We start from the raw sequence: 13,544 nt of genomic DNA on the forward strand, positions 1-13,544 counted from the left end.
TTTAGAGGTAGGTAGATAAATGTTGAGATGTCATTGTGCTTCATCCACTGTTGTAATGACTGCTATTGCAGCAGAACCCAGGAGTCCTTGGCAATTAAACCCATGGAAAAAAAAAATACAGAAAGCAAAGAGCAGACTTCTTTTTGAAGTCTCCAAAGAGTTAACTGAAAGCATCCTCTTTGTTAAATATGTCTTAAATTTCAAGCAAGGCAAATATTCCATACCAGTAGCATGCTACCTTGGGATCTTTTTCATTTCTTGTTTCTCCCTCTTGGCAGAATTTGAGCTGATTTCGTGCCTTTTAATGAGCTGCCTCCCAGTTGGAAATTACAACTTCTACTGTTTCCCAAACATCCCCATTCAGACTGTTTTATCAAACACGCTAATCATCAGTATTTGTTCTGTATGCTGCTTGGTGGAATGCATTGTAAAGAAGCAATGTCTTCTTGATTTGAAGAAAGAAAATCAGGCTATTAACTTTTACTCTCTACCTCCTCAGTACTTTCAGCAGTTAGTACTAAGGCTGGAAAGCTGGTTTGTACGCATGGGGAATGAAAGCAGGTTAATATACCAATTTAGGACAATGGATTTTGTTTCAGGATCCATATGAGAAGAATTTGTTGAAGGCATCACAGCAATGGGGCTCTCAGCTGTCCTTTCCGCGTGGCAGGAGCGACGGCACTTAGCTCAGTCCTCAGCCATTATCTGAAATTTCTCAAACAGGCTGAAGGCACAACAGGTTGTGGTGGATGGCTCATTTGGACTAGTTTCTCTCCTGCTTTGTCACACCTCCTTTCCCCAGATGTGAGATGCAAACCCAGCCAGAGCGTGCAGCCTTGGGTGAGACTGTGGCTCCCTGCAGCCCATTCATTTTCATTACCTGCCTCAGCTGTCAGCAACGACAGCAAAACTGCTCTCCAGACCAGCACCACCGGTGGTTTCCCCTGTGGGAGGTGTTTCTGGTAGAACAACTTGGTTTCTCCTCAGCCCCACCTAATGCCCAGGTGGCATCAGCCTGCCTGCCCCTGCAGGCTGCCCAGATAGAAGTGAGCTCCTTGGCCTGCCTGGCTGCCTTCCCCGATCACCTACACGGCAGTAACGCAGGCTGTTGTGCTACCCATGCCTCTGCACCCACGCTGCTGGGCCCCAGCGGGCTCCCTGGGCTGTATTTAGTTGAGATACTGGGCTGCCAGGGGAGGGCTGCAATCTGAGGGATGCAATTTGCTCATCCCCGCTCTACAGGGCTGCTTTGTCCACAAAAGCAACTGGGGAGCTGCAGCCTCGCAAAATGTACCTGCACCTATTCGTGTGTGCGCGCTGTATCCCACTTGCAGTACTTCAACACCTAGTCCTCTGACAGTTCTGTCGCAACAAATATTCCAATGTCAAATTCTGTATGAGCAAAAAAACAACACCCTTTTTTATATGCAAAGGTTTTTCATGGATCGGAAATTATTGCACCCAATAGTTCTATTTTGAATCCATAGTAATTTCAGTCATGATTTAAGTCATAGCTTATGTTTGCTCATTTATAGAATCAGTCTTAGGCTTCCTTGCCCTTCATTTTTCAGCTCTTTTCATTTAGAAAATTTGATTATTATTGCGTTAAAACCATTAAAATAGGTCATTTAAAAATTATATATAGTTTTACACTACCTCATACTTCTTTTTCCCAAACAGAACCTGTATATGTTCTTACTAAAATAATTACCTAATTTAACACACATTTATTCCAATGCCTAATTTTTGCATTCTTAATGTACTGAGTAATATAATGTCACTAAAAAAGAAAAAAAAAAAAAGAAAATTAATTGGATGCTAATTTGTGCCAAGCATTACTAATAAAGAATGGAACTCATTTAAAAATGTGGGGAGTCAGTATTTCGTATTTGAGATTTATTTGCAATAGAACATTCACTGGCTACCCATCGGCATTTAAATTTTTAAACAAAAGAAAGACTACCTGCTCCTATTCTCTAACTTAAAAGTATCTCTCAGATGTTCTAATTGCTCAAGTGATTGGACTTCTTCACATTTTATGAATTTAACAAGACTTGGAAAGAAAATCTTTCAACAATGCTTCTTTCCAGCACTGAACAGCTGCTGATTTTAATATCTTGCCACATATTCTTTATTTTTTTTTTCTGTTTCATGCTTTGTGGATAGTGTAGATTGCAAAAAGGGCAAAAGTGCCATTTTGTTAAATTCTTTGAAGATGATAATACAACAGCAAAACCAGAGCATACAGCTTCTTTTACTCTTTAAGGGTCATACGACCAAAGAAGCCAATGTGGAAACTTCAGCTCGTTGTCCACTAAAGGCAGAGAATTGTAAAGATGCTTTTTAGTGAAACATCTATGTTTTTAGGCTTGGTTTAGTTATGATATTCTCTTGGTAGTAGTTTATCAACAATGAATCAGTAATCAGTAGTTGCTGCATGGCCAGAAGAGACTGGTGTTAATTCCTATCTCCTGGCTCTCTCCACACCCACGTTTGGCACAGGGGAGTGTGCAGCATGTGAATCTCCCAGTTTCTGTTGGGAACCCCTGTGATTATCCAAGTCAGCAAAAAGCCTGTAAACTGGGGGGCTCCAAGCTCTGTGTTGCCTGCAGAAACACTAACGAGCTCTGTCTCATCCCAAAAGGCAGTCCTCAGGGAATAGGCATTATTAATGTCAGTGAATCTTGTCCCAGGACAGATTCTGGAAAACAAAAACAAAACCAGCAACAACAAACAAACAAAACCCAACAAAAACAAACAAACCAATAAAAAACACAGAAAGAAGGAGCAGCTTTCTGATACTCCAACACAGCACAGCACTGCAGAATCCAAGGCATGTCACGAAGCTTCTGCGCCTTTAGTGATGATTGATTTGGTCCCACCATCCAGCAGAATACTAAGTCTATGTGTATCCTCCTGTGATGATTTAGGAAGCTCTGTTTCCCCACTGTGGTATTCAGTTAGATCAAAGCAGAATTCACGTTTGGGACAAAGAACTTTGTAATGCAGCTTCATGTGATAATTTGATGATTCCTCATTTATAGATAGGGCTATAAAAAACAAACAAACAAACAAAAAAAACAACAACCACCACCAACAAAAAACATCTCTTTCTCAGACTCTGTGCCAATGCTAATAGGCTTTTGCAGCCCCAGTCTCACAACTGAAACTCATGAAGCACCTGTTGTCCATTTTCTTTGCAACCATTTTTCTTACATGGGGGCTTGAAGTGCATTACACTTAACCAGCACTTCACGAATCCCGGTTTGTTTGTTTGTTTTTCAAAGATATTTTTTTTCATGATAGCAGAGACAGTCTGTTTCTTATGATGATCTACTTTGATCTGCCTCAGAGGCTTCCTATCAGTGATTGCTGCTTTTTTCTTCTGACACATATGCATCCAAACATTTCTTCCCAACTGCAGATATGCTAAAGCACTTCTGATGACACCGAATCTGCCGTACCTTACTCTCACTTCCATTTCTGGCACATCCAGGCTGTAACATGACTGCAGAACTGGCATTTCTCAGCACCTGTGTTTCCTGATTTTGAAGCAATTCAACATCAGCCATGGGATTTCTAAAGCTGTGTGAATTATCAATGACTTTCATGCTCACTTGTGGGGTGACAATGTTCTCGGTCTCCTTTCTCTTCTCTACAAAGCTCCAGAAATGTGACAGTTACATTGAAATCTGCTCTAAAAAAAATGGTATGTGCACTAAACTGCAAACAATTCACCAGCATTTTGTAAATCAGAGCATCAGTAACAGATGTACAGACCAAACAGATACTATGATAGTCAGTTTTTATTTTGGTGATGTCTTGGGAAAATTACTCATGTGGAAAGATTAACAAAACCATACAGATAAGCCTGTCTGAATGAAACGTTGCCACAACCTTGCATACTAGTCCCCACCTGGATCTGCGGGCTGATCTAAGCCTTAGACTACTGCATTATTGATGGCACAAACCGGGTCTGGGTTTTCTCTTGCATATATTGTTGTAGCACCACTCTGACTCTGCTAGTGTCACCAAAGCCACACCTGAGAAACCCGGAAAGAAGCCAGGTCCATGGATCGGGGATTGCATATGATGTCAACAGATAATGTTGGACAATCCCCTTGAGCTTCATTCATACCTTAGGAAAACAGAAGTGATTTATTTTGTGATACATACAGCAGTATCACTAAATCTTTGTCATTTTAAAAGAATGTTTACTGAGTTTCAGGCTGGCAAGGCCAGAGATTGCTAAAGAAGAGCATTTTGAAGTACATCAAAACCGTAGTGGGAAAGCAAATTCCCTTCCACATAGCAGCACTTCACTGCACTACACAAATCATGCTTCCCAAACCAAAAGAGAACAACTCCTTCCACACAGCCATAGGAAATCAGTTGTCATCTATATCAGGGATCTGGCACACTGCAGTCTTTTATCTTGTCATGTTTTACATGTTTATACATAACAGGGCAGCCTGCCAGCAGCTCAGGCCAGTAACAGCAGCAATGGCTGAGCTACGAGCGGGTAGGTTTTTGCTGGAGAAGCACACGAAATAGGTATGGTGGTTTGTCAACATTCAGTTCTGAGTACTGGGGCACTTCCCACAGTGCTGATTGCCATTAAAAGGACAACAAAGTGGAACTGTATACTAGTGCCCTTTGAGCTAGAATGCAAGGTGCTGCAGCCGACAGAAAAGCTCTCCTTATGCAGGACAGAAGCTGAAGAATCCCATTTGCATTCACATTTTGAACCCCATCCACCATTCTTGATGGGCAAAGGAAAATCAATTCAATAAGCTCCCAAAATTGCTTTAAGGACTCAAAAAAAAAAAAAAAAAAAAAAAAAGCCAACTCTATTTTCTCTTGTCTACGGCAAGTATCAGAAAATTCAGAATTAAGGAGCACCAGTAAATTCAGCTCTTTGCTCCAATGTGTTAAGTGGGGTTTTCATTTTCATTAGGTCACCCTACTTTGTATAGATGTTTCCTATGGATGGACTGGATCAGTTTTTCTCACACTCTGGTCTGGGAACCAGGCATGATTTTTGTAACATGGCTGATGGAACGGGCTACCATAACTCAGTGTAAAACATACATGACTCTTTCCCTGTATGCAAGCAAGAAAATATGCAAGGTTCATGAAAGGAAACCTAGCGAAGAGATAGGCCAAGGCTTTCTCTGGAGTGTTAAGTAGCCCTCGGACCAGAAAAAGGAGCATCAGACTATGCAGTCTCTAGGGTCCCTTCCAGAGCCGGACTTCTGCAGCCCCACAGCACGCCACGGGTGGGATTTGTTCCACCCAATGCAGGTGTTTACACTCAGATGGGCTCCCCCTTTGTCACAGGGAGCTAGGAGAGCAAGCTTTGCTGGGCACATACTGCTGAGAGGAGTCAAACAAGGTAGCTTTTACCCAACATTTCCTCAGATCTAATGTATACATATGACTGTGATCCTGCTTTCCATGTACAGAAAAACTCCCACTAATGTTAATGGGTATTTTTTCCTCAAGAAGTACCAGATACGGCCCTTAGATTACATGGAAAAATATATAATTTTGATATAAGTCAACAGTGTTTGGTTCAGCTCAGAATGCCTTGTAAGAAGAACAGGACTAAAACTCACCTCAGGGCATCCAAAGATAAAGAATGCAATTTGAAGAAAAAGTATAAGGAGCTGTAGTTACAGAAATATGTGTATTGTGTATTTGTATTGTGCAAGGTTTTGTTATTTGCCTAGCAGCATGATCTATTTCTCAGCATCATGTGACTTTTGTATTGGAAGACTTGTGTAAAGAAGTAGAATTAGTTTTCCAGTGGAAAAGATATAAACTGATTTTCCTTAATTCTGCCTGGTAAAATACAATAATGTAATTTTTCATTTTTGTATTTAAACTTCGTAAGCCTTTTGAAAGCTACATATGTGTAAAGCATATGCACCTATGTATCAGTTGTTGGCAGCATGTAGCTTCATTAAGTTTTTATTCAGAAAATGTACAACACAGAGAGAAAATCCAAATTAAATTACACTTGGATTTAATATGATTTAAAGACCATCTCCCACCACAACAGTGGTTAAGCACTTATCTAAAATGCATGAAGAGAATCTAAGCCACCTTCCATGCCTCCTGACTTATGCTGGTGCCTAAGTTTTCTCCTTAAATTTGGCTTAGCTGCCTGAAGTTTTTTCAATTATGCACACGGAGATGAAAATCTATGTATGTCACCACTGGCTAAAATGATTTGGCATTCCTAAAACTCTAGCACTGAAAGAAGAGAGGAAAAAAAAATCACAACATAACTGAGACATTTAGAAAGGAGCTAGCTATACAAACTCAACAGCTTTCGAAAAGCAGGTCCCTTGAAGTATGTGCAGTTAGACACTCAAAGTCGGCAGTCCCTTCTGAGATGGTTGATATATCTATTTTAAGCTTGTGACTTCTTTGTTTCTAGTTATATTTCTTCTAGCACGCTGGAAGCATTGTAATTCCAGTGCTAGGGCTTTTTTAAGGCTCGTATAACTCAAAAGTGACCAAATGAATGCTGACTACACTTTCCCAAAGGAAAAAAAATGCTCTGTGAGTTGAGAAATTTCAGCTCTAACTGTAATTATTTTTCAGGCAATTGCTAGAAAGTATGTATTTGTCAAAATCATCAGTGTGACAATACTGCAAACACAACAAAGTAGAAAAAAAATAGAAATGATTATAAAGGCAATGTCGAACATTTGGAAAACTAAGAGGATATTCAGTTAGGTTGGATTTAAAATATTAACCTCTTAGATGAATTCTGTCTTTATATCATTTGTATTACAAGCACATCAACGTGTTGTATCTTCATGGCCTTTTTTTGGTTAAGACCTCCAATTAATTAGGAAATTGGGCTTAAATTTAAGATCGGATGTGGCAGCACAAGCAAATAGCAGTGTTGCTGCTAGGCTGTGCTTCTACTTGTGTGACCGCTGCTGTGTATTGGCATTTGCTGGAGTGCCCCTGGATTTTCCAGACCCCATCCAGCAACCAGTTCAAGCCTCCTTGACTTTTCAGCAGCTGATGCATCACAGCTCAAGCAGCGAGCATGTGGAGAACTACAAACGGTTGCCTGGCTCCTGCTCACTCCCGAAGTTAATCAGCACTTCGCGGCAGTTGACGGGAAGTAATGAGGAGCTGTCTTTGGAACGAGGTGTTGAACATGACTCAGATACAGCTCGGTATTGAAAACGAACATGGAAACATCCTCCAGTGATTTCTAACCATCTGAGAAACCAGAATGAGATTTTGGGGAGCTATCCTGGGTGTGATGGATACAAAAGATAACTAACACTCAGTAATGCTGAAGAGAAAGTCTCTTCAGATGGAGAAGGAATCTGTATCTCATAACTATATTCATATTTTCAGAAAAAAAATGACAAGGCAATTGAAGATCAATGTAAGACACTTCCCTTCCAGCAGACCCTGTAGACCAGTTTGGGTGACGTGAAACAGCTGCTACCCTGATACTCTTAGATAGGTTTCAGCCACTTTGATGTTTTAAGTGTTTTTTTTTCAATAGAGAAGACTAGTACTGCTTTATTTGAAATCTTGCTTCATGCACACAGTGAGCATTGCTTCTGTGGAACAGCTCATTTTAAGCCTGGGGATGATAATGGATGAACATCAGGACATTTGCTCTCGGTTTCACTCCATGGTAATGGTCAGCAATTTACAGAGCTGTCAGTAACTCAGAAAGAGAAGATGCTGCTTGCCAGTAAGATGTCAGAGTGCAGTTGAGTAGGAAGGTGGAAATAAATTTCTTGGCAAACTTTACAGATGGTACTTTATTATTTTTTTTTTAAGTGCTGTTTCTATATTCACCATTTCTATCCCCAAACTTTAAATATATTTTGTTTTCTTTCTCTTCCTTTTCTGTATCTCTCGGGCTAAAATGTCCCCTCCATTCAGATCTCAGTTCTGATAATGTGATTGTTATATACACAATGCTCATATAGACTTCAAAGAACATTACAAGCACATAATGACTGCAAAGTGGGATGGCCAAAGTATGATAAAAGTAGGGTATTTTCACTTCGCTGTAGTTAAAATTCGGGTGGAGCAGAAATGGGGTCAGGCAAGCTTAGCTGTCTTCCTGTTAGTGATACCGTCTGTAAAGTCTTCTGACTGAAGAAATTAGGTTTTTACAATTAAATTGTCACAAGCTACTTCTCTTAGATCATTTCCTTGAATGAGCCTTTGTTGTCTGGAAACAAACTTGTGAGGTACACTAAAACTTCACGCAAGGGAAAAACGGAAGCTGTGCAACACCCCCATTTTCTCCATCCTCGCGCAAAACCAGACGCAGCACAAAGCCAAGCTGCAATCACCTGTGTACTACTACCACGGAAAATGAAGACAAACAGGAGGCTCAGCGCTGGATCTCTCAGCGGAACGGTAGATTACCTCTGTTCTGAGCCACACGGGAGGCTGCAATCATCTGCGATGTTCTTTGGGAGTCACGGAGGCTGCTTTAATTTATGGCAGCCTACTATAAAAATACAGCAGGACAGGAGACCGGCCAAAGATTGTGTGATTGGACAAGCCGGCATGGGCTGAGCAGCACTAGATAAGGCTGGTCAGAGCTGCCAGCAAGAGGCTGAGCTGTGGGAGGAGATATCTAAAGAAGACAGAGAGAAGGGAAAGCTACGTACGCACCTGACCTGGGGCAGAATCTCTGCCTCGTACTAGAGTCCACACATGACTGGAAACCGGTTGCGAGTCCTGCGATAGTAAAAGCACAGCAATTAAAGGATTTAATGGCACCTCGAGTAAAGACAGATGAATATTGAATAATGAATATTTAGGTATCACGTGCGTGTACTTTTCCAAAGCGGATCCTGTTATTACGTTCTGAATGTCACGGACCGCAAGTGAAAGAGGGGAACATTCAGAACCCAAGTAAATGATAAAAATGCCTTTTTTTTTTTTTTTTTTTTTTTTTTTTTCCCCAAGATCTCCCATGACTGCTGTGGGTAGCATGTTTTATTCCGATGATCCGGAGTGCGCTATGACCACTGTTTTTCGGCGCTACTGCCTCATGCTAGCCTCCTCACAATCCCCGTTCGGGAACGAAGTGAACTGATTTCACAGGTAATGCACACTCGCAATTTCAATGAAAAGGCTCTGAGAGTTGCATGCCATCATTACCGTGAAAAGTAAAACCGATTTAATAGAGGCATCAGGAAGGCTTTGGAAGGACAACCTCAGGTACTGGTATTTCAAACCAGAGTCCCAGCTGCAAAGCTTTCAGGGCAGGTTCGTGACTTCCACTGCCCCGGGAGGGAGGAGGAAGAGGGGAGGAAGAGCTCCCTGCTCGGGGCTACCTGTGGGGGGGCCTCATGGAGCTCTGTTTTTCGGCCCAGGGAGCTGTCATGGCCCTGTACCGCTGCATCCTGATGAGAGTGGGCGAGGGTCTGAACAAAAATGCTCCTTTGTCAGATTTTGTTTGTTTGTTTTTCTTATGAAAAGCGGTCCCAACCTGTACTCCTTTCAGTCCGCCTTGCTGTGGTGGGACCGGGACACAAAGACATTGTCGCTCTAGAGAGTTTCACCTGCTTGACCACCCCCAATTCCTCCCTTTTCCCCCTCAATTCGCAGCCGGAGCCGGGCCGTTACCTGCCGGCAGCGGGCCCCTTACCGGCCCCTCACGGCGCCGAGCCCACCCCGCCGGGCCCTGCCCTCGGGGGTCCCGGGGCGGGGGCGCTCCCCCTGGCGGCCTCCCCCGCCGCCTGCCCCGACCTTCCTCCTCCTCCTCCTCCTCCTCCTCCTCCTCCTCCGCCCGGCTTCTCCTGCCCCCAGCGGCCCGGGAGGAACTGAACGGGCGCCGCACAGGAAGTAGCGGCTGCGGGGAGCGGCGGCGGCGCCAGCTGGGGCTGCGGCGCTCCATGAGACCAGGCTCCCGCAGCCGCCCGGCCCCGCTCTTCCCCGTCTCCCGGCACCGGCACCAGCGGCTGAGCCCGGGGGCTGGAGCCGGAGGCTGAGCCGGCCGCAGGCGGCTCCGGCTTCTTCACGAGGAGGCGCCGGGGAACGCAGGTCGGTGCTGGGCTGGGGAGGGGGGTGCCGTGCCGAGCCGTGCCAGCGCTCCCACCCCGCTACCGGTGCTGGCGGCTCCCCCCCGCCAGGCCCCAGCGCCGCTGCTGCTGCGGCGGAGACAGCGGGAGCCGTGCCGGGCCCGGCTCGGTGCGGTGGGGTGGGGGGAAAAAGGGGTCACCCTCGGGGAAAAGGGGGCACCCTTGGGTGTAGGGGGACACCCCTGGGTGTGGGGGGACACCCAGAGGTGGAGGAGGGGGGACAGCCTTCGTGCGGGGGTGGCCGCTTTGCTGTGCCCCCCCCCCCCCCCCCCCCATCCGGCTGTGCGGGGAGGGAGGGAGAAAAGTGAGGGAGCAGCCGTGGAAGTGGGATGGTGTGGGTAGGGGGAGACCTGCTTGCGAGGGCAAGATGGAGAAGAGCAGACCCTATCGATCGCGGAGGGTGAGCCCGGTAGGGTGTCGCCGTGCCTGGGTGCTGCCCTGGTGATGCTGATGGGTTTAATCAGCCGCTCACCCAACCTAACCTGCGGGCATCCGGATCGATAAGCGCCTTGGTTATCTATCCCCTTACAGCTTGTAATGCCCTGTGCTTTAAGGCAACTTAAGCGTTGAGGCAGAGCACTACCTGCTTGACACCTCACCTGTGTGTTCACCTCTGGGGTGCCTTCCTCCCTCCTCCTCGGTCAGGCGGCGAGCAGCTGAGCAACGAGCACGGGGCAGAGTTTGCAGTGATCTTGGGGCTCTTTCTTCAACGCAATAATGATCTCATCGGCTCAGCTTGTGCCTCATGTTATCAAACTCATTGATTCCAAGTCCAATATAAACTTAACGGCCTTTCCCCGCCCCCCCCCCCCCCACCGCACTGAGGGGAAGAGGCAAGGGTCCAAGATCAGGAGTTTGCCATGGGAGAATTGCTGATAGGAACGAGCGTGTTTGGAGGTAACTTCCCCTCTGCACTTGAGGCTCTTTGTTTGAACTACAGGTCATTGGGTGAAGTTCAACATAATCACAGATAGGTATGTGTATTTTATGCTTTCTTAAGTTTGATTCTATCAGCAGTAACAGCCATGCAGTCATTTTAAGACTGCAGCTGGATATGAGGTGATGGAGTATAACGGAGCTGTAGCCTGCAGTGAACTCGCTTTGCTGCCGTGAGTGCCGGGCTGGTACAAAGCTCCTTGCAGTGCGAACAATTCCAGGCCCTTGGCTTTTAAACATAAATTTTGTGGTCTTTCCTGTCACTTCCACAAGAACCTTGGCTTTCGGTTCCCTTCTTTGTGCTCTAGTCCTTCCCCTTCTTAACTGTTGTTACTCAACCTTCAGTATTAAAGTTAGGTGCATTAGATTCGGTACCTTTATTCAACCTCTTTTAAAGATAATCTTAAGTACTCCAAGGAACTTCTATTATTCCTTTCTCTCTTTAACTCCCACCTTCACCTCTCCACCCCGTGCCCACGCTTAATTGGAGGAGGCAGGGTAGAGAACAGCGGCTCTCCAAATATAGCTTGAATTCAACCAGCACTGGGAGAACGCCTGACCAGACTGCGCGGCGCACGACTGAAGCAGCAGCACCACTCACCAGAACTTTGCTCTGTGTTTTAACAGCGCCTTGCACGTAGCTCAGGCATGGCCTTGCTCGAGAGCACCTGAGTTGCACCTGGCAAGCGCTGAAAGCAGACCTGGCCGTAGTGGAGGTGGTGTTGAGCAGAAGTAAGGATGCTATTTACTCTTCCCAGTTTGATTTCTTTAACCTCCAATGAGACGTATTAACAAATGGGGCAAATTTCTGTTTACAGTTACGTGGAGCTTTGCTAGCGCCAAGCGTGCGTCCTTTTTCCGGCAGGAGCAGGAACGCTTTCTGCCTGGTATTAATCTTCTTATGAAATGAAACTATTGCATAGTCCCGTGCTAGCCTAAGTGTTTTATTTTTTCTGTGTTTCTGCTTCTGTTTGCAGAAAGATGCATTGTTTTCAAATCCTAAATGATGTTTTTCCGTACTTGTGAAACTACTACGGAATGATTGGATTTGAGGCTTACTTTTTATGGGGAATTGGTGTGAATAAAGTATTGCTGTTAACTGAAATGAGTTCACCTATACTAAATCTATGATAGCTATAAATTACTGTGGGCTGCTTCTGTGCTTTATAGAAATACAAAAACCCCAACAGAGGTTGCATTCAGTCTTGCTCCTTTGGCTTATGAGAACATAAATCTTGCTAGCAATGGCCAAGGTACTGACAAATGTAATTGGCATCTGCAATGGCTAATAATGCCTTGTTCTTTCAGTGCTTTTTGAGTGTTAATGCTGATTATTGGTGGCTGTGTGATAGTCTGCGTATAGGCGGTGCTTGAACAAAGAAGAGGTAATTGGTACCTGGAATATTGCTAGAAATGTCAAAAAGTGAACGGAACCAAAAATCTCATTGCATCCTGGACTGTTCCACTGCCTTCTAGCGCCGAGCCCCTGGCAGGGATTCTCTGTCTACACTTGCATTTCAGGCTAGTGTCAGGAAACTTTTGCTTGTGGTTAGTCCTTAATAAGCAATCAATACCATCTTTTGAAGTAAAACTAAAAGGGAGGGAACGTGGAGGCATTAGAAGGTGTTATCCAATTTTCTTGCTGAACTATGAGCAGAAGAAACACAAATTCCCAGGCCTCTGCAGTGTAGTGATGAAGACATTCTTAAAAGTGTTGCATTAAAATCAGTTTGCCACCCGATAGGTGCACTGTGGGGATTCCAGGTGTGAGTCAGCACCCGAGCTGGGGACCGATCAGAGCTAGGACAGGCACCAACAGGTGAGATCCAGATGATCTCTGAGGTGCTTTGGGGCACCAGCAAGTGAAACAATAATCTCTGCTTCCTGTTTTGGTGTGTTAATTGCAGAAGTCCAAATTGAAAATGACTAAAAAGGAAACAAACCCTTGGTTTACATAGTTCTGATGCTCCTGAAATCAGCACATACAATTGACCAGTAAAATGTTCTTGTGCCTTTTGAGTCTGGATAGGTTTAGGAGTGTGTGAGACGTGACAGTGGTGAGAAGCTGGGTGCTTACAGCTGCTACGTACAAGTCATAGCAAAAATGAAAGAAATGTGTGTCTGGTTTGTAGAGACCAATCTGTGAGCGCTGCTTTTGGACCCAGTCCTTTACCACAGCACCTTCTGCTGTGTCTCTGTCTGTTGCTATCTAAGCCTGCAGGAGGTAGACAGCATGACTGTGTGGTTTAGCAGATGGGAGGCAGGAGTTCGTCTGTGCCCAGGTGAGGTTTCTGTATTGTAAAAAGGAACCGAGAGCCGGGGTGACTCGTTTTCCACTCCAGGTCCGTCAAGCTAAACTTTTTCAGTAGGAGAGGGCAGCGACCAGCCATGCTGGGATACTCTGGTGCGTTACCAAGGAAGTGCTGGGTGAAGGTTATGGTACCTCCTGGAGAAGAGGGAAGGAAGGCTGTATCAATGCTACGTATAGCTCAAGCCATGTGAGGATACAGCCCC

The 13,544-nt window shown here is 44.9% G+C and overlaps 1 protein-coding gene across 1 annotated transcript in view; it reads left to right on the top strand.

Annotated features, from left to right (window-relative positions):
* The first annotated feature begins 9,896 nt into the window (after positions 1-9,896).
* Positions 9,897-13,544, top strand: part of AGPAT3 (1-acylglycerol-3-phosphate O-acyltransferase 3) — a 92,396-nt gene continuing 88,748 nt past the window's right edge. Inside the window, exons 1-2 of the transcript XR_004747719.1 lie at positions 9,897-9,993; positions 10,029-10,040. The gene's annotated coding sequence lies outside the window, so the exon portion shown is untranslated. The remainder of the gene's footprint in view (positions 9,994-10,028; positions 10,041-13,544) is intronic.

Source organism: Oxyura jamaicensis, chromosome 1 (assembly GCF_011077185.1).
Source record: "Oxyura jamaicensis isolate SHBP4307 breed ruddy duck chromosome 1, BPBGC_Ojam_1.0, whole genome shotgun sequence".
Classification (NCBI taxonomy): domain Eukaryota; kingdom Metazoa; phylum Chordata; class Aves; order Anseriformes; family Anatidae; genus Oxyura; species Oxyura jamaicensis.